Source organism: Vidua macroura, chromosome 18, assembly GCF_024509145.1.
Source record: "Vidua macroura isolate BioBank_ID:100142 chromosome 18, ASM2450914v1, whole genome shotgun sequence".
Lineage (NCBI taxonomy): Eukaryota > Metazoa > Chordata > Aves > Passeriformes > Viduidae > Vidua > Vidua macroura.
Genome location: NC_071588.1, coordinates 2,655,087 through 2,679,656, shown reverse-complemented (window position 1 = coordinate 2,679,656; position 24,570 = coordinate 2,655,087). Strand labels below are relative to the sequence as shown.

At 44.2% G+C, this 24,570-nt stretch overlaps 1 protein-coding gene across 9 annotated transcripts in view; it reads right to left on the bottom strand.

Annotated features, from left to right (window-relative positions):
* Positions 1–24,570, bottom strand: part of PITPNM2 (phosphatidylinositol transfer protein membrane associated 2) — a 126,038-nt gene that overhangs the window by 90,854 nt on the left and 10,614 nt on the right. For 8 of the 9 annotated variants that reach the window (XM_053993849.1, XM_053993843.1, XM_053993846.1 and 5 more), the window contains one exon: positions 20,355–20,454. The exons of the other annotated variant lie outside the window; for it this stretch is intronic. The gene's annotated coding sequence lies outside the window, so the exon portion shown is untranslated. The remainder of the gene's footprint in view (positions 1–20,354; positions 20,455–24,570) is intronic. 9 annotated transcript variants of the gene reach the window in all.

The window sequence follows — 24,570 nt, the reverse complement described above, 5'->3', positions numbered from 1 at the left end:
CTCACACCACCTCAGATGATTCCTCACCCAGGTTCTCCAGCACCCCAGGACACCACGGTGTGCAGGCAGGGAAGGGCTCGGCCACCTGAGCTCAGGTGCACTTCCAGGGGCTGAAGCACATCCTCTGCCCACTCAGGAGCTCTCAGGTGTCTGGTTTGGGCAGACTGTGGCATGTTCTTACAGGAAAGCCATGGCTTTCCTTCCCACCATGTCCAGGCAGCTCCTGGAGGTTTTCCAGCCTGGACTTGCATCCCTGCTCCAAGGGATCCATTCTGACTCCCACGCCAGCACCTGCAGGGACCAATTTACACAAAACTTCGACTTTCTGAGGCACTTTAGAAACAAACCAAAACAAAAAACACCAAAAGTCCTTATTGACCAAGTGGCAAAGGCAGAAGATGTGCAGCCTGGGGAGAGAGTGATTGCAGAGAGGAGCTCTTCATTTTCCTGCAGCAATAAGAACCACCTATTTGTTTGAGTGATGGTGGCTTCAGGAGAACACCAGTGCAGAGCCAAGCGACGACAGCTCTGACGTAGATAGAGGGAAAAAGCAAACAGAGTCAGTGCAAAGCACTGAGCAGCAGTGGGACACGATGGTGGAGACGCCAGGCTGCAAGGAGAAACAACGCAGCGAGGCAGGATGACAGATGAAAAAAAAAAAAAGGTTACAAAAGCAGAACAGACTAGAAAGGCATTTATAGGATAATAATCCCTGCCTGTGTTTCTAATTATATCTGTAATAGTTAATAGCTGAAAGGATTTTAGAAGGCAAATTTACTTTTTGTCCTCTGTGCCATTTTCTGGCGGCATTTGCCCCAAACGCCTGAAGATGAATGAATGGTTGGTTTCAACATCTACTGATGTGTGTGTTTGTGTGTGTGTGTTTGTATAGCTGGGGTGAAAGATTTCCCAGGGAACTCTGCAAGGGACAGAGGTGAACTGGTTAAATCCCCCCACTGGGCCAGGGACAAGCTGGGCAGCCTCTGTCAGTGGAAATGCAGACTAAGCAGCTGCAGTAATGCCAGGAACCTTTTGGGGAACATTTTAACAAACTACAAAATGGTCAAACAGCACCAGGCTGCAAGTTAGACATTTGCACCAGATGCTCTGAATAAATAAATACATGCACAGTTGTGGAAGGGCTGTGCTGGAGGTTGGCAAAACTGACTGGAACAATGACAACCCAACAGAACTGTGCCTGGAGAGCAGAGGAATCATCTGGTTAAATTTCTCTGGACTCTTCCAGTGTTTCTTTTGAGCTTCACATTACCTAAAACATATACAAGCTTACAGCTGTGAACAAATTCATTTAAATTAGACCTCTGAAGCATGAACTTCCCCAATCTACTCAAATTTGAAACAAATAGGAAATAATAGGTATTAGATTAAGTAGGTAAAGATACATCCATTTTAATTGTAAAGCTATACAGTGTAGAGTACTCTGGAGAGGAAAAAATATTTAGCTTATCTCCTTGGGAGTAGTAATACTTAGGTTTAATCTGCAGTGTTGTCACTCTACAGAGATGAGGCACACAGAGAATTTTTATGCTGTGTGCCAGACTTGAAGAAGTCAACCAAAATTCCAGAACACCTCTAACAACAGTCAGTCAGGACAAACATCATAACTGCAAGCACCTTCAGTTTGAAAATACACAGGTATGATGATAACTGCAGCAGCACTACCAGTGCACTCTGAGAATTAATGTTGCTATCCAGAGGGAAGGGGAACATCTCAGCTCTCGCTCTCTGCCACATGATTCAGGAGCTTGGAACATTTGCTGCCACCTGAAACTCTCTGATTAGTGTCTTCCACCCAAAATTAAGGGAAGGGAAAGACTTTTGGAAAAGAAAAATTATGCAGAGATGTTGTTGTAACAGTTCTGCATATTTCCAGTAATGCTTCAGATGCTGCAGTGAGAGATCCTACCCAACAGCTTTTGGAAACAAGGTGGTGATATTTACCATCATCACCTTCCCCAGCACAGCATGCTGAAAGCACAGGGAGAGGAAAACCACACAGCCTTGGAATAGTTAAGTGTTGGGGTAGAGGGGGCTGGGGGTGAGTTTGGGAGGGCTTTTGCTGCTTTTTTTTAATTATTTGTAACTGAATCAAGCCAGAAAACCATCCCAAGGGCAGAGCCCTCACAAACCACCCTGGACAGCAAAGATAAACACACTCGGGAAAAGTTAAAAACTGGTCCAACACGTTGAGCAGACATTCTTGACATCTGTGACATCTTTTGAGTGTCACCTGAAGGGGCTGAATCCCAGGCTGAGCATGAACAACATGACCCAAGACTCCCCACAAGGCTGGATGTGGAGGCCCCCATCCTGCCTGCCCTGGGAGATTCGGTGCACCGAGGATATTCCTGTTCTTGGGCAGGGCTCTTTTAACTGCTGCTTTCCAACCAAAGCTTATGAGCAAAGATCCTCACTGCTCTCTAGAATACAGAAACTTCCAGGGATGGGGCAGCCACAGCTTCTCTGGGCAATCTATTCCAAGAAACAGCCAGAAGTCAGAGCCCAGACTGAGGCCAAGTGAGAGCCAGTTCAGAGCTAGCATGGAGTGGCTGGAGGCACCCACAGCTGCTTCCCACAGCTGCTGTAAAAACCATCAGCACTACCGTGTTGCACCTGCAATTGTTTTAAGCAATCAGCTTTGGAAAAACACTAAGTAACGTTCATTCCTCCTTTCTCATAACAGTACAACTTGTACTGAGCCTTCCTGTTGCTAAAGAAATATTCAATTTAAGAAAGCAGCTCACTATCAGTTTAACAAGCAAGCAAACAATGCCTTAGTGTTGCTATGCCTGTTAACCTTTGATTTACAACCCCGTTGATCAGTTTCGTTTTTGAAATTAAGATGCTTCTATGCTGAAGGGCAACAGAGCTCATGCCATTAAATTAACATCTGCTATAACTAATGTGCTACACAAGAGTCAAAGAACATGTACAAAGCACCAAAAGCAGGGGAGTGAACATTAAACAGCCTCTTGCTGAATAACTTAAAACATTTAAAGATCATAAACATCTGAAAACAAAGCTCTTTTTTTTTTTTTTTTTGCACACATTTTTGGTAGAAGAGTCAGCTCCAAACAATTTGTTTTGTGGTGGCTGTCAGGGGAGATCCAAGTGAGATTCTGGCTGTGCTGGAACAGATGATGTGGAAAACAGAGGCTTCCAGGGACAGACAATTTGCTGACCCCATCTGCAGGTTATTATAACACTGACTGATCTCTCAAAGCTATTTTCATTAATAAGAAGTTTCCAAGACCTGTCTTTCTCCTTCCCTCACACCCTAGAGGAATATTTGCATGAGATTCCTGGAGACTAATCCTTCCTTCTCTCCCTCTATTTTTTTTTTTCCCTTGTCATGGGAGAATCAAGCTCAGTCATTTCTTATGCCCTATGGGTAACAGAAAAAACAATCAGCAGGTCATACAGCATCACTTCCCTGCATGAATTCCCCGTACGTGCTCTGCACAAAGGTTGTGGGATTTTTTTATTTATGTGAATCTGTGGAGCTCACTGCTATCACAGTCACTTCTGCACCATTTTAAAAAGGCAAAGGAAATAAAAGGCATAAATTACCTTCTAAAACAAGCACTTTTTTTTTTGGTGCAGAAGTCTTCAATGAAGAAATATAAAACACAATTGCAACAAGAGCTGAAATTGCTGCTTTAGACTCTAATGGCTTCATAACAGTAATTAAGGCTTCTTCCTGACTTCATAACTATGCCATAATGCATTTATCAAAGGCACATTACCACAATGGACACATTCACTCTTTCTGCAATGTTTTGACAGCTCCCTTTGGACACTATCAGTAAATAAAATCTTATGTGGGCCAATTAAAGAAAGCATAAATCCAAATTCTCCGTGGCTATCTTGTTTTGAATGCACTGCTCTGTCAAATCTTTTTAATGGGAAACGGGTAAGTGCTTTGAATGCAGGAAAAAACTTCCTCCCAGAGCAGCTCTGGGATGCAGAGTCTTTCTTAAGAGCCACAGGAAGGAAGGAGAGGAGTGTTTCTTGGAGCTGTGTTTTTATCACAGGAGAAGGAGAGATTTTGACAGCAGAGAGACTATTGTCAAGTACATTTGGACTCGTATCAAGTCTCTGCCATGACAAATTGGACTGGGAGTCCTTCCACAGTCAAAGTGCACAACGTTCAACGCAGAGCCATTTCTCCACTTCACTGAAGAGCAGAAAGGAATTGCAGAGCTCTTTTCCCCCTTGCTCCCATCCAATTGGCTCCAACAGGCTGCAGCGAGCCCAGTGCTCTGCAGGGACACATCCCCAGCTGTGAGCTGCCTCCCACCTGCCCCTGCCCCACGCAGACCCCTCTGTTTGGCTGAGGGAACACAAATCCCCACTGCTGGAGGAGTGGCACATGTGCGAAGCTCACACCGTGTAATGAGCGCTACCCAAAGTGCAAATGCAAGTGGGTGAATATTGGCATGAACCCTGCAGAGAGAAGCTAAAATTAGGGCTTGCAACATGGAAATCTGTAATATCCTCTGCACCTGGGTAGCTCAGTGTATGCCATCCCAAATGCTTTAACGAAAGGGAGGGTAAAAGGGGCAAGATGCAAAATACACATGACCCTCCCTCACCATTTTTATCACCAAAAGAGGTTTCTGGATTAGACATCCTGCAGCAACAGCTCAAAAGATTTTACAGTGGAGATAATTAGGAACACATCACCCTTTCTTTGATCACATGAAAGATTATTTTAAACCAAACAGGAACACAGCTCCTACAATGATCCTCAATCTTTGCCATACACTTCTCTCTCTTATCTCTTAACTGCTACCGTGGGGAATGACTGGCAGGTGCTTTAGACATAGGATTGTAAGTATGAGGTCAGTATTCAAGCCAAAAGCAACAAACCCCACTTTACACAACAAGAGATGCTGAGTGCTCAGCATCCCTTGTTTACTCCCTTGGTGTAGAAGGTTTTACACTGATGAGTTCTGACTGCTCCTCAGCAGAGGCAGAGCAGTAACCTGAGCAGGACTCGTCTGAGCACAGTTCTGCCACACCCTAATTTTAGTATCCTTTGCAAAAATCACAGAATTTCTCTAACAGCATCAGCAAGCCAGGCAAAGCAGCCAAGCAGCACACAAAAGAGCTCCTGGGTTTTTGTCTCTGGGCTGCTGGGGGTGAAAAAGGAGATTTGTCAAGAAACCTTCTAGAAACCCTGGGGGTGAAAGGAGAGGCCTGGAACTGGCTACAGTAAATGAAAAGCATAATTCAAATGCTGACATGTACTTCACAAAGCTGTTCATTCAACTACATGGGAAGGAACAGCACCAACCGCAATTTAAAGTAGAAAAAAGGAGAAATGAAAAAAAAAATCTTAGGTACAGCATTACACAGGAGCTGCTCCCAAGGCTTCCATCCAGAAACAGACTACCAAGCTTTCATTCAATAAGGTACTGCTACAACAAAATTACCTCCTGGGCGCTAACGGTCTCTTAGTTATAAACAACCTCTTCAAATAAAGGGGAAAGAAAAAAACGTGCGTTAGAAAGGAATTCGCAACACATTCCCTTCAATCAATCCTTCCTCCATTCACTGCTTCCCAACAGGAGCTGCTATACCAACTATCATCACCAGTAATTCTCTCCCACTAGGGGGAAAGTAAAATAAAAAATTCAGACTATAAAAATATCTCCTTTATCATAGAAGAAAGTTATTATGAGCCTCCATGCTGCCTGCCCGATGCCTGTGCACACTGACGGTTCCCTCTTTCTCCAGTAATTGCTGGCAGAGGCAGAAAGGAACAAATGCTGACCGTGTGAGGTGCCTCCAGAGACTCCAGGTAATCATACTAATTTTATTTATAGTAACAAGTATTTTATTTGATTTTGTTTACACCAAGAAGAATAGGTCCAAAGGTTCCTGGCAAAAGTATCCTGTTAAGGCAGCTGGGTAAGTTGGCATCATAATGTGCCAGGTATTCCCCTTCTGAACCACCTACCCTTGGCATATGCCTGAGAAAGGGGGAAAAAAATATTCCCCTCCATTTCCCAGAGCTCCTGACAGTTCCTACCAGCTTGGTTTGTCCTCTGCCAGCTCCATATCACTGCCAGCTCCAGATTTCTTGGCCAGTGCCCTGCTCTGGAGAAAGTCTCTCTTTGGGGCAGCCAAGGCTAAGTCAGAGCAGAGAGACCAAGCTGCAGGAACTTGGGATGAGCCCTGCAGGACACTGTGCAAGAAATGCTCCTACAGCCCCCCTCCCCAGAGCTCCTTCTACTGCAAACATACCCTTGGTTTCCAGATTTCCCCAGCCCAGATGCCAGAGCCAAGCGTGGATGTGCCAGCTCTCCCCAGGGCCGCTCACACGTTCCAAGTCCAGGCAGTGGCAGAGTACATCCCAGACCTCCCAGCTGTCACTCCCCTGCCAGAAGAGCCCAGCAGGTCAAGGGATGAGCCCAAGGGAAGGAGCTCTGCCAACCCACAGTCCCCTCTGCAGGGCTCTTCCACCACCTACGGAATGACAGGAGAACAAACAGCTTGGGAGAAGTGGTTTGGACTAAGCTGGACTGGTCAAATCTGCCTCCCCAGGCCTGTAGAAGGCAAAAAGACACATTTACCTTAAGCAAAGCCCAACCAGATAAATGAACAATTTTGTCCTCCAAATGCACAAGCTTATTGCTCATAAAAGGTTTACGCTGGCTGGAGGAACCTACAGTGTTTTATCACTCCCTACACCAAGTCCCCAAGGGAGTCCCAGCAGAGCTTTGAAAGCAGCCACAAAAGTCTGGGATTGTGCTGCATCCCATCTGAAGGAAAAGCAAATCCTGCTGGCAACCTAAACTATCAAGCAGGTATTGAGGATATATTCAGCCCTGAACCAGAAAAAGAAAAAAAAAAAAAAAAAAGCACCCACGCTTGTAAGCTGGTCACACCCTTAAGCTCTCCAGAGAAGTTTTACAGCTTCTAAAACTCTCATGATTCATTTGGAAAGAAACCACAGTCCGTGTGCAGCCACAGCAGTGCAAGCTTTCACCGGGGGAAGAGATGCCTCAATCAACTGGACTTCGAGGGGCTACCTAAGGAGCACTAATACAGGTCAGGGACTAGCTACAAACACAAAAAAAAGGTGTGTGGGTATGTGCCCCATACCCACAAGAATTTATGCTAAGAAAAGCAGGTTATTTATACAGGAGCTTTGTTTTCAGCATCACCACTCACCTATCCATTATCAGCCCCCGAACAACAGGGCACAGGAGACTAATGAACAGCATGAGCAGGAAATACAGAGATGAGAAGCAAGATTTAGAGAACAAATAGTTCAGGCACTCTTGTATTTTACAGAAGGTCATTCAGTGGGCCTTTATACTTCATTTATCAAATTAGATCTGAATTGGTGCAGTCATCCTGATTCAAGAAACCATCGCACATCTTTTCCCTTCAAAAGGGGAAATAAACACTTTATCTCTAAAGCAGTTTCCATCAGAAGATCTCCGAGTCCTTCCCTGGCACTTTGCCTCACAAAACCACCCAGGCAGAGCTGCCTCCCCTACAGCCAGCCTTCAGAGGTGCAAAGAGCTCAAGTGTTTTGCCGGTAATGGCTTAGACCAATCTCAGATCCACACCCCCTCCCCCGAGATGCACCTGACTGAGCCAATTATCCATGTGCTGCCCTTAACCAGTGGGATTTTATAGCCTCTCTTTTTCTAGTGCTTTCCTTGTCGCCATAAACATCCCAGTGTTTGCTCACAAGTTGTTCCATTAAAAACAAATGTGCTGCCACTCCATGGCTGTGGAATTTGCTGCAGAAAATCATCCAGAGAACAGCCCTGCCTTGCCAGCCACCTGCATCACCTCCCCCTTTAACTCTAACCCAGAGGCACGTTACAATTACATTATTCCAACTAAATAAAATTATTTTCCCCTGTTCCAAGACATAAAACAACCACATTATTATGGCCATTGCCACTGTGATTTAGTAATTTAAACAAAAGACACACACAATGATAAGAACATAGTAAGTAGTACAGCACTTCATTACAGCTGGAACCAGTATTTATGACCACTGAAAGCAAAGATGGTCGTGAAAATTATATGCCTAAACCCGTCACTTCAAAAGTACGACTTAATCATATAATGCTCAGCACAGGTTTCAAAGACACTGATGATCTTTTTTTTTTTTTTTTCCAGAGTGAAGAAAAGCCCTGAGAGACAATAAATCGTTTAAGGTATCGGTGGAAGCGGCTTACTTACGAAACGGGATTTGCAATGCAAAAAGTGACTCAGGAAGCATCACCCTCACACACTGCACCCTTCCTCAGGCTGCTGCTGAAGGACCATCTCTCCAACTGCCCCTGCCTCCCCCAGAGCAGGCCAGGCACAGGGACAGCCACCCGGGGCCATGGGAAAGGGCTCATGTGCTCTCAGAGCTGAGATGCAGAGCAGTCACTGGAGAGCTGCAAGTGCTTGGAGAGCTCCTGACCAGGCTGCACAGAGAAGTTAATCTGGTAAAAATGCTCTGGACGTGTAGCCACAGCCCAAGTACAGCTCTCTGCCAAGACTGAGGACAATACCTTATTAACTAAAATTTAATTATATCCACAAACATACATTTCTAGCTGAGGCTTACAGCCACATCTCTGTAGATTTGTTTGTTCTTCTAGTGTCCTGTTAAGAAATGAGTTTCATGATCACTTTCATAGCCCAAAACACACATTCATCTGGTATTAAATTTACTTCTGTTTTGTTTCCATAGGAATTTTGCTGGTTCCATTTTAATTAATTTATGTCAGAAACAGACAGCACTTCACAAAGGACCCTCTAATCAGTGGCTATTAAGGGTGGGCTGCAATATAGTTTCTTTGTAACACTGGTCAGAGTATTTTCAAAAGGCAAAGCCCAGTTTTAAAAAAGAAGCTATTATCTCCCCACCAATGAGTATGGAAATTAAGGAGCACTTAATTATTACATTTGCAATGCTCTGAATTAGGCAAGATAGATTCCCAACAAGTATCATTCCCTGCAGAAAGAATAATCAGGCTACTTGTAATATATAGACCACGTTTTGTGGTTTTAAGAGAAATTTTGCAGGAAGAATGAGTCAGCAGCAGACAAGCAGCCAGGTCTCTACAGCCAACCAACAACCATGACATGGGCTTCAGTGGGGAAAGCCTCACACCTCAAAGACCCAAGCATGAGGCAGCCCCACTGAAAGGCTGCCCACTCTTCCCAGTAACCTGATGGCCAAAGAAGCCACGCAAGTAGCTCCAAAGACTATCTCCTCCTATTCTCTTTCATGTACATTAACCATATGCTCAAGTGAAGAGCACAGGCTCCATTCCAGAGCAAAAGCCAAAATTCAGTTAATGACACCAATCTTTAAAAGCCAGCTGAGACTGCAGAAATGGCTTATTCAGGATTTTTTTCTTTCTAAAAGCTTCCATGAACTGTAATAATGCAACTATTGCAGGCATTAATTTATTAATACAGAGAGATTTATTTATGAGAGCTCTGCAATCAGCTTAATCTCCGAAAGCTCAACGTAGTTTAGCCCCTGGCCAGAGTTACTCCTGTGCTTTGACATCAGGAAGCAGCATCCCACAGCTCAGGGTGACTGGGAATAGCCCAGGTAACACCTCAGCAAAAGCACCCTGCACTCCCCCAAGCTCCACTTTGATACCAGGCATTGATAAGGAAAAGAGGCAGATTCCAGAGGCAAGGAAAGCTGGTAAGTGGAACAGTCAGGGTGTGTGTAATGGCATGGGTGGAAGGAGATGGAGAATTGACACTGTCCCTTAAATCAGCATGGCAGGGAGGATTATGAAAGGTTGGTAGTATGAGTTACCAGATCCTGCTCTCATGCAAAAGGAAGGCCAATGTCAGATGGTCACAGCACAGACAATGCAGCAGCAGCACATCTGTGTCTCTGCTGGGCAGAATATCCCCCTGAGCTACCAGCAACATGGGTTTGGCAACACTGGAGCCACTTGATTTCAGGCAACTGTGATATTAAATTAATATATTTATTTGCAGTAGAGGCAAGCTTCTATTAAAAGAAAGGGAATGGCACAGGGGGTATTTTGATTCATAAGAAGCAGCTATTAAGACAGCACTGAGATGTGGGGAGGGAAGCTTTCCAGTGGTTTTGCTACTTTGTCCCATCATGATTTCAAAGTTTGAGTAGTCAATAAAAGTATTTTTCAGGTCTTGAAGGAAGCAGATCCTGACAGTGCCTGGACTCTGTCTGCTACAAGAGACAATTCAAATGAAAGTGTTGCCCTGTTCCCAAGTATCAGGATCCTGGTTCCTCTTCTGCTTCTCCTTTATCACCAGTGAACAGCCATGGTGATAACAAGAGGAGTGAGTACAGCTGTCTAGAGAGATGGCAGGCACTGCCCTGAACATCCCACAAAATTAAACACAAGCTTTGCCAAGAGCACAGAGCCAGAGCAGAAATAAGAACAAGTGCAACTTTTGTACCAACAGGAGCTCAGGATCATAAAACTGCTTCCTGCTGCCCCACCTCGTGCACTTCCTGCCACCCTGTCCAGGGAATATGCCTTTTCCCTGATCATGACCTGCAGAACACAGCCATCCACTCAGACACGAGCATAAAGAATGTCCCAGCAAAGTCACAGTGCTGGGACAGTCCCTCCCCTCAGGGTTACTGGAAGTTCAGCACTGCTGTACCCACCATGGCCTTGAGCAGGGACACCCTCCGTGCCCTCCTGCTTCTGCCTCCTCATGACAAAATCCCTGGTACTGGGCCAAAACTGAGCATCCGTGCCCTGAGAACACAGGGAAGGAGAGAACTGCTCACCACTGCCTCTGAAACAACACAGATGATGTCTTGCCTATTAAGCACACACAGAAAGAGGAATTTGAGCCTTTAACATTTGTCATTGCTGTATCTCCCACTGAACCCCGGGGAACACAGCCAGGTGCTCAAAGCAATGGGCACCACAGGCCATAAAGGTGACGTGAAACTAAAGACAAAAGGCTCCAGGAGCTTGTTTCACATGCAGAGAGAGTTCCCAGAAGGAAGAAGAAATAGTATTTTGAAGTTCACCTACAAGAAAGGCATCAGACAACTGCCCAGGAGACAGCAGCTGCCAGCTGTTGATGTCACAAGACTTGTACTATCTCTGCCACGTGTTCTTACCCAGGAGGCTCACACTGGGGCAGGAGTGCTATTGGGTACCCACCCCACTGTCCACACAACTGCCCCTCAGCTCCACAAACCACAGGGACACCTTTGGCTGTTGCTGACAAGGCCACAAAAGGGTCATGAGGGCTCATGCAATTGTGGAGAACTGAGAAGCAGCTGGGCAGGACCCTTCAGGATGCAGGGGAGCCCCTGAACCACTCAGCCAGGAGCACCTCTGCCCACATCCTCCCTTTCCATTTCACAAGGGGGTTCCTCAGTGGCACAGCTGCTGATTAAAGCTTGCACTGACATCTGAAGACTCAAAGGCAAATTAAAATAACCCTACACTTCTTAATCCAATTCATGCTTTTTTAATGACTAGAGTTCCTATCATGTGGAAAGCATCTCTCGCAGGAAACTGCTTTGACCACTGCTGTTCATAAAAGTAAAAAGACCTGCTAATGCTCTCCAAACTTCCCACAAAAGTATTTATATCAGAACCCCTCTATTTTTTTCCCAACAATAATCTAATTCATGTGACTCTTATCTCAACTATGAAACAGCATGTTAAATCCAGGATCACAGCTCATTTAGATAAATGGGATTGGGCACATCCAGCGAGTCATTCCTGCTGTGACATTTCTACTATTGACAGAGTTATTTCCAGGCCCAGCGTGGGCAGGGAACGGGGAGGACTCTCACCCTCCAGCACAGCCACTGCCCCTCGCTGAGAGTGCACAGAAGAGCCAGATTTTCTCAAGGGACTCTACCTGGGTCTAGTCACATGTTAATAAACACTCTGGCAGCATTTCCCAGAAATAACCTTCAACTGTTACCTAGAAACATAATCCATCAAAATAAACCTCAAAATAGTAAGAAACGAAGAGAACTTTTATTGGTAGGCTGCTTTCTAGCTATATATACAAAAGAATTAGTGGACAATGTAGTCATTGATCAAGGGGATAGCTCAAATTAATTTCAAGGTTATTTTCTTTGTTCTTTTATAAACACAAACAGTATTTTTAAAAAGTTTCCTTTACCTCACTCTTTCCTACCCTCTGTGAGCTCTTAGGAATAGAGCTGAACCTCATGGGCCTCTACAGGACTTTAGAGTACCCAGTGGAACCCAAGCACTTAGCAGGTGGTGAGCTGAAGTGAGTCTAGAGCTTAGCAGTTAAATCATCCAGAATAGATTAAAATTTCCCATCAAATAAATTGAAAGTTCTGCTTCAGCACTGAACAGTTCCCCTTCGCCCTACAGCTCCATCTCCACACTCCTTTTTAATCTGAATAAATACAGATGGTATTTGCCTATTTGCCTCCCCTTCTTTTTCCTTCTATTTTTTTAATTAAAAAAAAAAAATCCATCCTGCTGGGATGATGCAGGAACCACAGTCAAAGGATTTTCTTTAGGTACTCAGAACACTCCTGATCTGCATATTCTGCATATTGATTTCAACTCGTAACTCTTCATAAACAAAGCAGGCACATGAGTCTGTCAGTTCATGTGCTGGTGAATCCTTCTCTCCCCTCACAGCCCCTGCACAGGGATTAACACACACAACACGCTGCCTCAGTAGGAACTGGAATTTCCTGGAGTTTCCACTGGAGCCTGTGAAGCTGAGATACCATCACATGTGGCTGGGGTTCAGCCAGGTTATCTCCCTGATAACCTCCTACAGCCTGGGGACACGTGTGCAGCGTGACATCCACGCGCCGAGGGAGACCAGACTTGGCTGTAGCTCATCACTTCCCGAGTGCCACAGAGAGGGAGCCGGGCTTGGTTCACAGGGATGCCTGTGCTCTGTCTGGCTGCATCCATAACAACGAGCTGCTGCCCATTTACAGCTCCCCTCCTTCCTGAAAAATTGTATTTTCAAGCAGATGACACGCTTCTGATTATTAAGAAAGATCTCTGTATGCCCCAGAAATTAATCATTTCTCTACTCTGCTAAAACTCATGACAATGTAGCCTTGGCTCTGGAAAATTAACTGCTATAGGTCAGTCACAAAGATATGCAATTTAAAATTTTCATATATTCTTTTTCTCAGGTAGAATCCTCTCTTCAACCCTTCTCTGCAATCATCAAGGTTTTATTGGAACTGGCATAAATATTCAATCCATGCTGTTCATCAGTCTGGTTAGAGAGAGATGGTGGGGGTTCACTTCAAGTCCCAGGGCAGGTTCTTTTCACACCCATCAAATTTTGCTTTTAACCTCAGTAAAAGCAGGGTTAGATCCTGAACAGGTCCACCCACAATGACATAGGGGAGCTTGAAATGGATGAAGAAGACAATTCAACAAAAGAGAACTTCAAAGCAAGATAGTTTAATCAGACAAGGGTGTATTCTATGCAATAAAATAAGCTAATCACCTTTACCTGCATTACAACAAGTATTTTTTACTTCCAAAAGTCCTTAAGGCTGCAGAGTTTTCAGTTACCTTTTCCTCCTGTTTCCTCTAGGATTAATACTCTTCCTTAGCACTCTGCTGCCAGCTGCTTCACGACCTCTCTGGATATCATGAATTAAATTCTTGGGTTTTCTGACTTTTTCCACCATTAGAAGGACATTTATCAGGTTAAGCCCAGATTTCTTTCACTGCTTTACCAGCAGAGTTTTGGATGACTAATCAAAGGACTGAATATATTTTAAAGATTTAATTCTCCCTTCACTATTTATACTAGTCAATGTCACTATTCTGGCTTTTCGCCGCAAAAACTTTCCAACTCAAATTCCCTTAAAACGAACATGCTCTCATAAGCAGACAAGTGCCATTTGCTCCATCTTGCCCTCCCCCAAGTTAGCTTCAGCTGTCACCAAAAACACAGTAAGCATTTTCCTCCTTGGGAACTATGTGTTCTTGCAGTTATATTCAATGGACCAGAAGAGTCTGGCATTGGAAAAAGAACTATCTGATTTCTTGGACTCACTGCAAGAGAACCTGGCTTGGCCAGGCACAGTTATAACCACCAAGGATTCAGTTAAATTAAAGATACCGTGGGCAATGAATAGTGGCTGTACAAAAAGTGATCAGGCATTCACCCACCTCAGATACAGCTTTGGGGCTCTCACTGCTCTCTAAAGGGTGTTTCTTCCTGCAGTTATAAATACCAGTGAGTAAAACACTCACTTTGTACGTTAGTGTGAAGATTTCCGGAGTCACCAGCTACGAATCGTCACCACTATTTTAGTAAACAGAAAGTAGTCAACAGCTCTTGAAAACCTTTCACATCTTCACCTTTCTGAATTCAGTGTGTTCAGATCTCAAAGCTCGTTTTTCAGCTTAATTCAGACTCAGCACTTAAGGTAATATCTGCTATCTTTGCCATGATCCATGTTGCCTTTTTTGATCTACAATACCTAGAATTTCTATTTCTATGCCCAGTTCTAAGGAGGGAAATATGCCCTGAAAAAGCAGCTGCACTTTAGATCTACCCTGAGATACTGAACCTTGCAGTGCTCCTTTATGCCAGGAACTGCCACATTCAGATGGCTGATCCTTGTGTGGCACTGACCCAGACATCACAGAGGATGCAAGGAAAAAGTACAAAAATAGAAAACACATTTAAACAATCTTCCTAAAACCTGCTCAGAGCAACAGATTTTCACAGATAATTCTACATTTCCATCTTCTGCCTCGCCATGTGCCAAGCCCAGTCCTCAGGCACAGACAGCTTCCAAGCAAGTGAGGTTTCCACCCAGGCCTGCCTCTGCCCTAAGTGCCCTTCTCTCACTCCATTAATTGCCCCTTTCCATCACACTATTAAGACATGGTAAAAGCATATCTGGAACACATCTGCAGCCTTCTGTCCCCTCCAGGAAGGGCCCAGCATCTCACTGGAAGGCATCAAGGAGAATGGTATCGAATGTCAGGGTGAGTTGCATCGCATCTGCTCTATGCTGTGCTCAGGACAACCTTCTCCAAAGAGCTTTTCCAGGAGAGGTTGTTCATCAGGTCTTATTTTTAAAGAATCTGGGCCAAGTCATCCCTGCTGTAGCTTTAATGACGTCAATGAGCTACAGCAGGGGTGAAATTGGGCCATTATTTTTTATGTCCATATGTCCTGTGCCTATTAAAGAAAAAAAAACGGGAAAAGAAGATCAAGGAAGAAAAGTTATTGAATCAAAAGACTACCCGGTGCAGAGATTAACATCTAGATGTGGAATGTTCCTCTTTTGTTCCTGCTGTACATCATAAATATAACAGTTTATGGAAAAAGAAATACTTCTGCAGTGTCAAGGTACAATGTGAGTTCTACAGTGACAAATTATATTCACATTTTGTATCCTGTTTTGATAAAAAAGCCAACAGAAAAAATCATTACCAGGAAAAGGTCTCTTCAGAACTCCACTAAAAGTGAGCGACACAGTTGCCAGTAAGTGTTAGTGTCTCCTCTCTAAGCCAACATTCATCACACCCAGCATATCACCACCAAGTAGGAAAGCCCAGTGGACCTTGTCCTGAGCTCGTTTCTTACTCAATCCAAAACACAATTATACAAATACCAAGAGAGAAAAATACGCTAAGGTTAAGCCTAAGCGGTGTTTTCTGTGAGTACACACAGCCTCAAACACCAGCACGAGAAGGGACACAGCTGAGGAGCCCAAGCCTGCAGATGTGGGACACCAGCTGTGAACAGCAGCAGTACCAGCCACGATTCTGTGGGATTTTTCAGAAGGCTGAACTGCACCACTAATGCTGATAAAATGTGCAAACAGGTTTCCCACCCCCCACGCCCCAGTCCACGGGGCACTGCCCGGCTGCCAACGCGACTCCGGCTCACCCGACCGCAGCCAGCGAGACCTACAACCACAATTTCTCAACTCCACACTTAAAGCCCACTTAACTGACATTTAAGAGTATGAGTAACCATGTTCAGAGGGACACAGGTAAAATTACTCACCCACACACCTATAGGGAGTCAGGCTGAGGTGCCTTTTAAGGCAGAGAGCAACTGCCCAGCAACAGCCCCAGATCACAGGAGCTGGTGGATGGGGCCTCTGCTTTGTAGGTAACTTTTATTTCAAAGCTTTACAGAAGATTCCTTTGAAATCTTTGACCCTAATTATCCAAGTTGCAGCTTCAGTCAAAGACTAAGTCCCCTCTGCAAAGGCCTTTTTTCCAATTGCTTCCCCTTTGCATTAATGAGCTCTTTTTCCCACAATAAGCTACAACAGTTTGAGGTTTTGTTTTTGTTTTTATTTTTATTCCTCTCCTCCCTCCTCCTCTCCCATTCCAGCTCGGGAATCAAAATAACTTGAGATGGAAAACGTGTGACCTCCCAAGCCTTTATTTACAGTATCACAAACCACAAGGGAAGGTTCTGTCCAAGTTTTCCAGCTGGAATGGGAACAGCAGGGAAAAAACGTGCCCTCATTTCTGCAGCTGTGATATTTAACACATCACAGGGGAGAAGGGTGAGAAGGAGGTAGGAGAATTAGAAGCCAGTAATGATGCCAGGGAAATACTGGATGAAGCATCTCAGCCACACAGGCAGGTCCACATGATGACATCTTTTCTCCTCAGAAATAAACAGAGCTTTGTACATGCAACTGTAACTGCAAAACCAGTCTGATTCAATGGCATTCCTTCTTCACTTCTACATTAAACCAGACTGTAAAATAAAGAAACTTTTTGGACTCCACCTAAGTTTGTATCAGTGCTGTAATGAGCTCTCTTCATGCCACCATCCCCCAGAATTATAACAAAGACTTTGTCAAAAAATAGAAGCCTAGCAGCAACAGAATCTTCTTCAGATATTTAAACAGCACAGAAAAACAAACACAAATGAAGGAGGTTTAGATCTGTAGAAAGTTACTTGCAGCAGGAAACTGTCAGTTAGTTTGTGGTTACAACCACAGCAGCATCACAGCCCTTTCCTCTCAGTTAAAGACATATGTCCAAACAGTTCCTTGTGTCTTGTGTTTCTATTGTAAAAGGAGGAAAACCACCAAAAGAAAAACTCACCCCTGTTTCCATGAGAAATTTCATAGTGCCAGATTATACAGGAGACTCTGTATATCCCTTCATTTTGAAAAGGGATCCTGCTGTACCTTTGCAAACATCTGTGTCCTGGCAGGTCTAAATGGGTTGACCTGTAACTCTCTCCCACCTTTACAAGATCCCATTCTCTTTTCCTCACCTCTCAGCAGCTCCCCCTTCTCCCAGCCTGGCACAGTAACAAGCCAACCTTTACACACTGAGACAGGGGAATGTCACAATTGTGCTGCTCCATTATGCTGCCAATCAGGGTTTCTTTCCTTGGCAGTACAAAAGCAGCCATCACCCAGCTCTCTGCAGTGATCTAACTCTTTAACAGTGAGTTTTTCAATCCAGTTGATGAAGGATCCAACATGAAGACAGATTTCTCTGCATTTCATCTCCACAAACTCACCCCTATCAAGGGGTTTGATTCTCATGTCATGGATGCCACACTAAGTCCCCTGGTAAGTACAAGGTGCAGAAAAATAAGGTTCAGGCCCATTTTGTGTCCATATAAAAGGACATAAGGCTCTGGAAGGAGAAAAGCTGGTCACATCACACAGCCAGGGGTGGAAAATCACAGCCCAGCATGGCACAGGGACAGGTGCTGCAGGCAAGGCAGGGAGTGTTGGAAGGACAACAGAAGGAGGCAACTGCAAAGCAAAGCTGTGCTTCCTTTTGACAGGACACAACATATTCCTTCAGTGGTGTTACAAATTGCTTAGAGGGGACATCACTTCCCCAGGGCACAAGTCCCCTGTCCCCAGCCTGCCTCACATCTTCTCAGGCACCCTTGGATTCAACCTCATCTACCTTCCCCTCTTATTATCCTCCTGCCTCTTCTTACAGACAGAGAACACTCATCCCCATCCAGGCTTTTGCAGCCACAGGAGCAGTGGAAGCACAAAAAGGCAGCAGAGTGCCCAGGACAGCTGGAAGTGAGGATGCTGAGGGACAGAGCAGCAGGTCCCTCCCCATCCTGTATCAACACCCTCCATCTCCTCATCACACTGCATTCCCCCCTGGCTGCCTGCCAGCTCCCAACATCAGCAGCATGCACAGCTCACGTCTGCACACGCGTCCCTCAGGCTCTGCTCACAGCAGGGATTGAGGACACTTCCCTAGATTTTGAAATAGTTCTATGCAAAATGGATGATTTGCAGAGGAGCATTCTCCCAGCATTCTCATTCTGTCCAGCAGTTTGGATTGAAAGCCTTCAGGTTTGGAAAAACAAAGGGCTGCACAGCAATGCTGGCAGAACAGAGGGGGAAGTTACCCAGTGCTTACAGCATTTTCCTGGACATGAGCACTGGACTCCTGGACATTTTGTCTCCATGAGCACTGCATTCCCTGACAAGGTTTAAAACCCATTGCTCTCCCTACATTCCCTACCTGCCAACTCACAGACATTACTCCTCTCTGGTGATGCAAGAGCAGGGATTCATTTTCCTGTGAACACCGTTCTGGAGGCAATTTCCCCTCACCTACCCAGAGAATTAATGACCACTTGGGCACTTGATCAGGCCTGTAAAATCCTTCAGGAAAGCTAAATGAATGGAGCCCCAGCCTTGGGGCAAAGCAAACCCTAAGCTCTGCCAAGGATTGCATTTCTTCTCTGCTGTTACGGCTAATTCAGAGAAAAATGCTCCCTCTACAACAGCCCGTGGGGGAGTGTGTGACCTAAAACAGGAGGCAAAGCTCTCGGGATACAGATGTTCCTCCTCAGCACAGCAGCACAAACTTACATGGCAATTAATGCCTCTCTGAGAATAAACTCCTCTGTTAAAGCTGCTGCTGGCAGCTTTTGATCCCAGAGAGACCTGGCCACAGCTCCTTTGGAACTGCAGTGGGCAGGCAGGAGCTGCCGGGCTCTCTCCTGAGGAAATCAGGTATTCCACAGAGGGACAAGACACAGCACTGGGAGCAGCCTAGCCAGCCTGGCACTGAGCTCTGCTAATCCCAAAGAGAGGCTTCAGGAAGGAAATCGACCTGAAGAATGGCAATGAATTCACTGGGAGCCAATTAAGGTATTCAAATCACCCCTAGTTTTCAACAATTTCTGATAAAGATATTGCATGTTAATACAGAGCTGGTGTCACTGCAGTCTCAGTGTAACTGCTGTGACCCTGAGGTAGAAACCCAGAGAGACTGAAAACATATTTCAGTCTGCTAAGTGAACAGTCTCAGATCCAAACTCATTTATTCCTTCTCTTCCTCTCAGCAATTTGTTGCTCTTGAAGCAAAACCTGACTATTGTTAAGTTTTAGTATCGCCCCAAAGAAACACTTGGTGAAGTCAAAAAGACCATTTCTGATAAAAGGGAAAAAAACACTTATGTGCTGAGCAATGTACTGGAGGAAAATAAGATGATGCAGAACTGTGCAATCAGGCTAAAGGCTGACACCCTGTCTACCAAAAAACTCCAGCCACTAATTTTGTAGTGAGAGTTCACACTACAAGATACATTTCCAGAATTCACACAAGAGGTTTGGATGGAGCTGGACACACAGAGTGAACCCCCAAGCAACGCTGCAAAGGTTACAGCATAAGGGAGTAGCAGGTACACACATTCATAAAAACACCATCTCTTCACTTTTCCTTGTTAAAAGCCACCACGGGTAACTGCTTCCCCTTCCACACTGTTTATTGGAAAGTTCTGCATCTCATGTAAAACAAATTTAGAGTTCAGAGGACAAAGAAAGGCAGAAACTACAATTTGATGGTAGTAAATGAGGCTGTACTACTGTTTATTTCAATACAAATAAAATAAAATCAACAAGGTTAAGATTTTTTTTTTTGAGAAAAACACACACCCAAGATTTAAATTTAAAATTATATGAATTGCATATCCTGTGCAGCCATTCTCCCTTTTAATTTATTTATTTGAAATATTTTAAGGAGAAAAGGATGCTGACTAAACAGAAAAAGGCAAAGAGTGTGAGCTTTCTTTCAAAATAAGTTTATTACCAATGCACACATCTATGCAATTTAAGCCAACCATGTCCTCTGACTGCCAAGCTCTTCTCAAAGAGCTTCTGCAGCCATTCTCCAGCCTCCATTTTACCACATTTTCCCCAAGCACTTATTCAAGTGGAACCCAAACTAAGGTTAATCTCCTCTCACCAACAGCAAGTTAGTATCCCTCAGATAAATTACCATTCTCCCTAGTAACACCTAAATGTTTTTTTTCTAACCCAGAAGAAAAAGAACAGCCATCCAGCTGAAAATGTCAGAACCTACCTTCTGCAAAAAATCTCTCTAGATGATTCTGAATGCAGGAGGGAACAAAAACAGCATTGCTGAAAAAGGATGTCAGTGTTGGTCCACATGTGTCAACATCCTAGAAAAAGACAGAACACAGTTGCTGAACTGCCATGCCCATGGGAAATCAAGAGCAAGAATAAAGCTGCATTATTTTTCCAGTTACACCATGCTAATGGCTCTTATGCAAACAACATAAAGCTACAACATTTTATAATTGCACATCAGAGTTTCTCTGCAGACATCCCTCCGGTATGTCAGAAATTCAATACGTGATAGTAGGCGGCAATGAGCACCTCAGGGATTTAAAGTGTGTTCCAAACCATGAGTCATCGTCATCTCTAACTCATGGAAATTAAGAAGGGAAAAAAAGAGAGAAGAAAAAACACATGCGTTGCACTGACCACTCTCACGTGCTCCCTCTCTGTACAACACTTCTCCTCAAAGCATCTCCCTTGTAAACTCGGAGCTCAGTGACTTCCACAGAAGAGACACCACAGACAAACCCAGCACATCACAGGGTCTTCCAGGGAGCCCCCAGAGCCTGGGCAGGATCCCACGTTTGAGGGTGGAAGCAGAGCTGGAGCTGCCCTTGTAATCCCACAAATCCTTCCACAACTGGAGGAGCAAGGAGACAGCAGCTCCAACAGGGAATAAAGACAGGGCTGGCGAACCAGCAGCACCCAGGAGGGCAAACCCAGGTTGGGAAAGCCCAGGCACCCCATTTACACCCCTATTGCAGCCACCTGCTCTCCCCCAAGGCTGATTTTTGTCAGGAGGGCTGAGGGCAGAAGGAACCTGTAACGCTGCCTGCAGAGCAAGTTATTTCTTTACTCAACGTTCCAAGCAGCCCCAGTGCCTTTCTAAGAGATTCCTTTGGGCAGTCTCATCTTTACCTCCAACCACTGCAAACTGGTTTTAATGCTGGGTTTTTTTAAAATATGGTTTCAATGCTGCTTTTAAAGCATCTGGGTTGCACTTCAGGGCACACGCATGTGCTCTCCACTCCCCTCTCTACTGATGATCTCCCCAGGTATATCCAGGTTCGTTTAGGTCTTTTTTAATGTCTTTTTTCTCCAACTAGCAGCCAGATCAGAGCCAGGGCTCTCACAGCACTGGTCTAACAGGGTGATGGAGCAGGGAACGTTGTTGTTCCCACATGCTCACATTAAAACTGCCTCTATCTCACTGAACTGCCCATCAGCAGAAATATCCCTTTCCCCTTCAGGTCATGAAGGGCACAGTTGTCCTTCCCCGTCCTCCTTCCCAGCAGCAGGGGCTGTGTTTTGCACTGGAACATGCAAATCTGGGTCTACAACCACACAAATAAAAGCACATCTCCTCGAATGGGACTTGGATCCGAGCCTCAACAACAGCACCTGCTACCAAAGCGTTACACAAAAATAAATAAAACATCAATACACTCTGTTCCCTCCCCTAAAGAACCTGAAATGTTTGGGAAAACCATCAATACCTTTAGCTGCAAACACTGCTTCAGTTAACATAAATTTATGTCTTGCCAACAGCTTAAAAAACCGCAGTAACTGATCTTCACTCGTGTAACTTCTAGCACAGCAATTTAAAGAATATAATAGTGCTTGCACAGGTCAGATTCATCCTGGAGGAAGAGCAAATGCAAGTAACGTTTCGGGACCATTAATCTCAGAAATCTCACCAGGAGCAAGCAGCCAGACAGCTTAAAAATATATTTAGTCCACAAATGCTTATTAACGTCATTTGCTGATTCACAGCTGAGCCAGGCACATAGAGCCCAAATGGCATTTCTGCTTTCCCAGGCTGGGTGGTAATAATATTAATATTAGTAATAATAATAATAACAATAATAATGTTGAAAGTGTTCGGCATCAAGTTGCTTAACCTATCTCAAAACCTTCCATGATGCATCTTTTAGATTGGATGTGTCAGAACTGGAAACCACAGGTCCAGTCTGTGTCCCTGTGGTTTAAGATCTGATCTGAATTTATCTGAAACTGAATCTTAAGTTTTCTTTCCTTTCATTGATTATTGATCTTGCTGCCAACATTAACACAGTCAAGACCAGAAGATAAATACAATTAATTCTTCAGGCTCATAACAAAACAAACACTGAAAATCACCACTACTTTTAAAATTACATCCTCTTTATAACTGAAGAAAAAATATTTGATGATTTGATACCTGTGCCAGTATGCTGTGTGTGTACTTTGGGGCAGAATGAACCCATTAAATTATTAATGAATGTTTTAAGTAAAAATTCTTTTCTTAAAAGGAAATGTAAAGTGTTTCTTCCCCTACTGTTATATACAATACAATGATGCAAAGCCCAAAGGACATTCCCTCTAAAGCAACTATTCAAATCTGTATGATGGAAATATATTTAAATACAACATTTTAATCTTGCTTTGCCTTTGAATTTTAAATGCCTTTTAATAAAAGCAAGTATTTCATTAGTCCTTTTAGCCATTCTACCATTATGATTTGCAAGTAAACAAGAATCCTCACATTACCTTCCTCTTTCAAAAGGATTCAGTACAGCTATGTAGTTTTTAACTCAATACACATCCAGTCTGATTGAGCCTTACCAATTTTTACAGGTTATACAATAATTCATTCCTCAAGCACACTGGGATTTGTCCATATCCATTGTTTCCCCATTTTCCACAAGCAAGACAATCTCTGTAGGTGCTGGATATGCCAGCCACCATCTCCCAAAAGAACCAGCCACTACAACCCGCGCTTTGGCAAATAAATTGTAAAAAATTGAGTCAGAGCAGGGCCCTGCTCTCTCTGTCTGGCTTTGCTGAGCAGGGAACAGTTCTCAGAATTAGCAGGGCCTGGACACAGGGCTTCAAAGGGTTTCAGAGTTTGGGTGAGGCCAATCTCAAAGCCCCCCAGGGTGGGTACCTGCAAATCTGGAAGGGCAGCCACAAAGCCTCCTCCAGTTCAGAAAAACCAATCTTCCTACCTCCTTAATTCTTTTTTGTTCTGGGGTTGGGTTTTTTTCCCGTGTTGTAGATTAGGGAAGGAGGACAAAAGTTCTTATTTTCAGTGACAGTAAGTCTGTAGCAATTGTTCCAAACAGAAAAACTTTCTCTGTGCACTTGTTAATGGTACTGCAATCAAAAGTGATTAAAAGCAAAAACATTTCTGTACAAGAGAAACTGAAAGTATTGCCTCTGGGAAAACAGAAACACTGGCCTTTTCTCTGCAGCAAACACTAAAAGTAATAGATAATTAATGTAGCCTAGGACATTATGACATTTATGAAACATGTTTTCTGGAATAATCATAAACAATTCACCTTGACTGTATTCCCAAGTCATCACTTTTTAAAGTCACTGCAGTTTGCAGAGGCCTCGCTGATGCTATTCTTAATTTACTTATTTTTAGGTGTGAGAACAGATTACCAAGGCAAAATTTAAATTTAAAAATTGTCAGGTTTTCATCCTCTTCTATAATCATTAACCCTGTCTGCATTTCAGAAACATTCTGTGCTAAATGGAAATCAACTACACAGTTAAAATTGCTTCTGCTTTAAAATAAAACTTCTGAAGTGTGGGAGGATTCAGAATTGTTAAACAAGGGGCACATTTCTCCAAACCACCAGGAAAAAGCAACGCAACAAAAACACAGAAATGTGAGTTAATGCAAGAGCTCCCAAAAGGCTTCAACAACATTTTTATTATGGGTGATTTGCAAAAAGGAACTCTACAAACTTCCTCCCTTCCTCGAAAGGCTTTCAGGGAAGCACCTGGGCACTGGAGCAGCCCAGAACCGAACCAAAGACCACCTCTGGTTCTGGAGCAGCACGACAGCTCAGCAGCACCCGAGGCACAGGAAAACAGACCACAGCTATTAATAGACAGATTCACATGTAAATATCTTTTGCAAAGAGGCAGAGGTGCCACATGGCTCGTTTTTAGCACCAATGTTGAAAACACCACATTGCACTAACAGAAGTGGCATTTACCTTTCCATGGAGGATGATTAATTAATTATAAGATGCTTTCTGCTGGCTTCTGAAGGCTTCTCTGCTGAACTGATGCGCTGCACTTCACTTTCCAGTCCTTCCAGGAGGCAGCACCACTGCCACCACTAAATCACTTTATACTGCTGGGATGGGCAGAGCTCCCTCCTCACCATTACCTGGACAAACACACCTGGTGACAACTCCAAACCACAACTCACCGGCCTC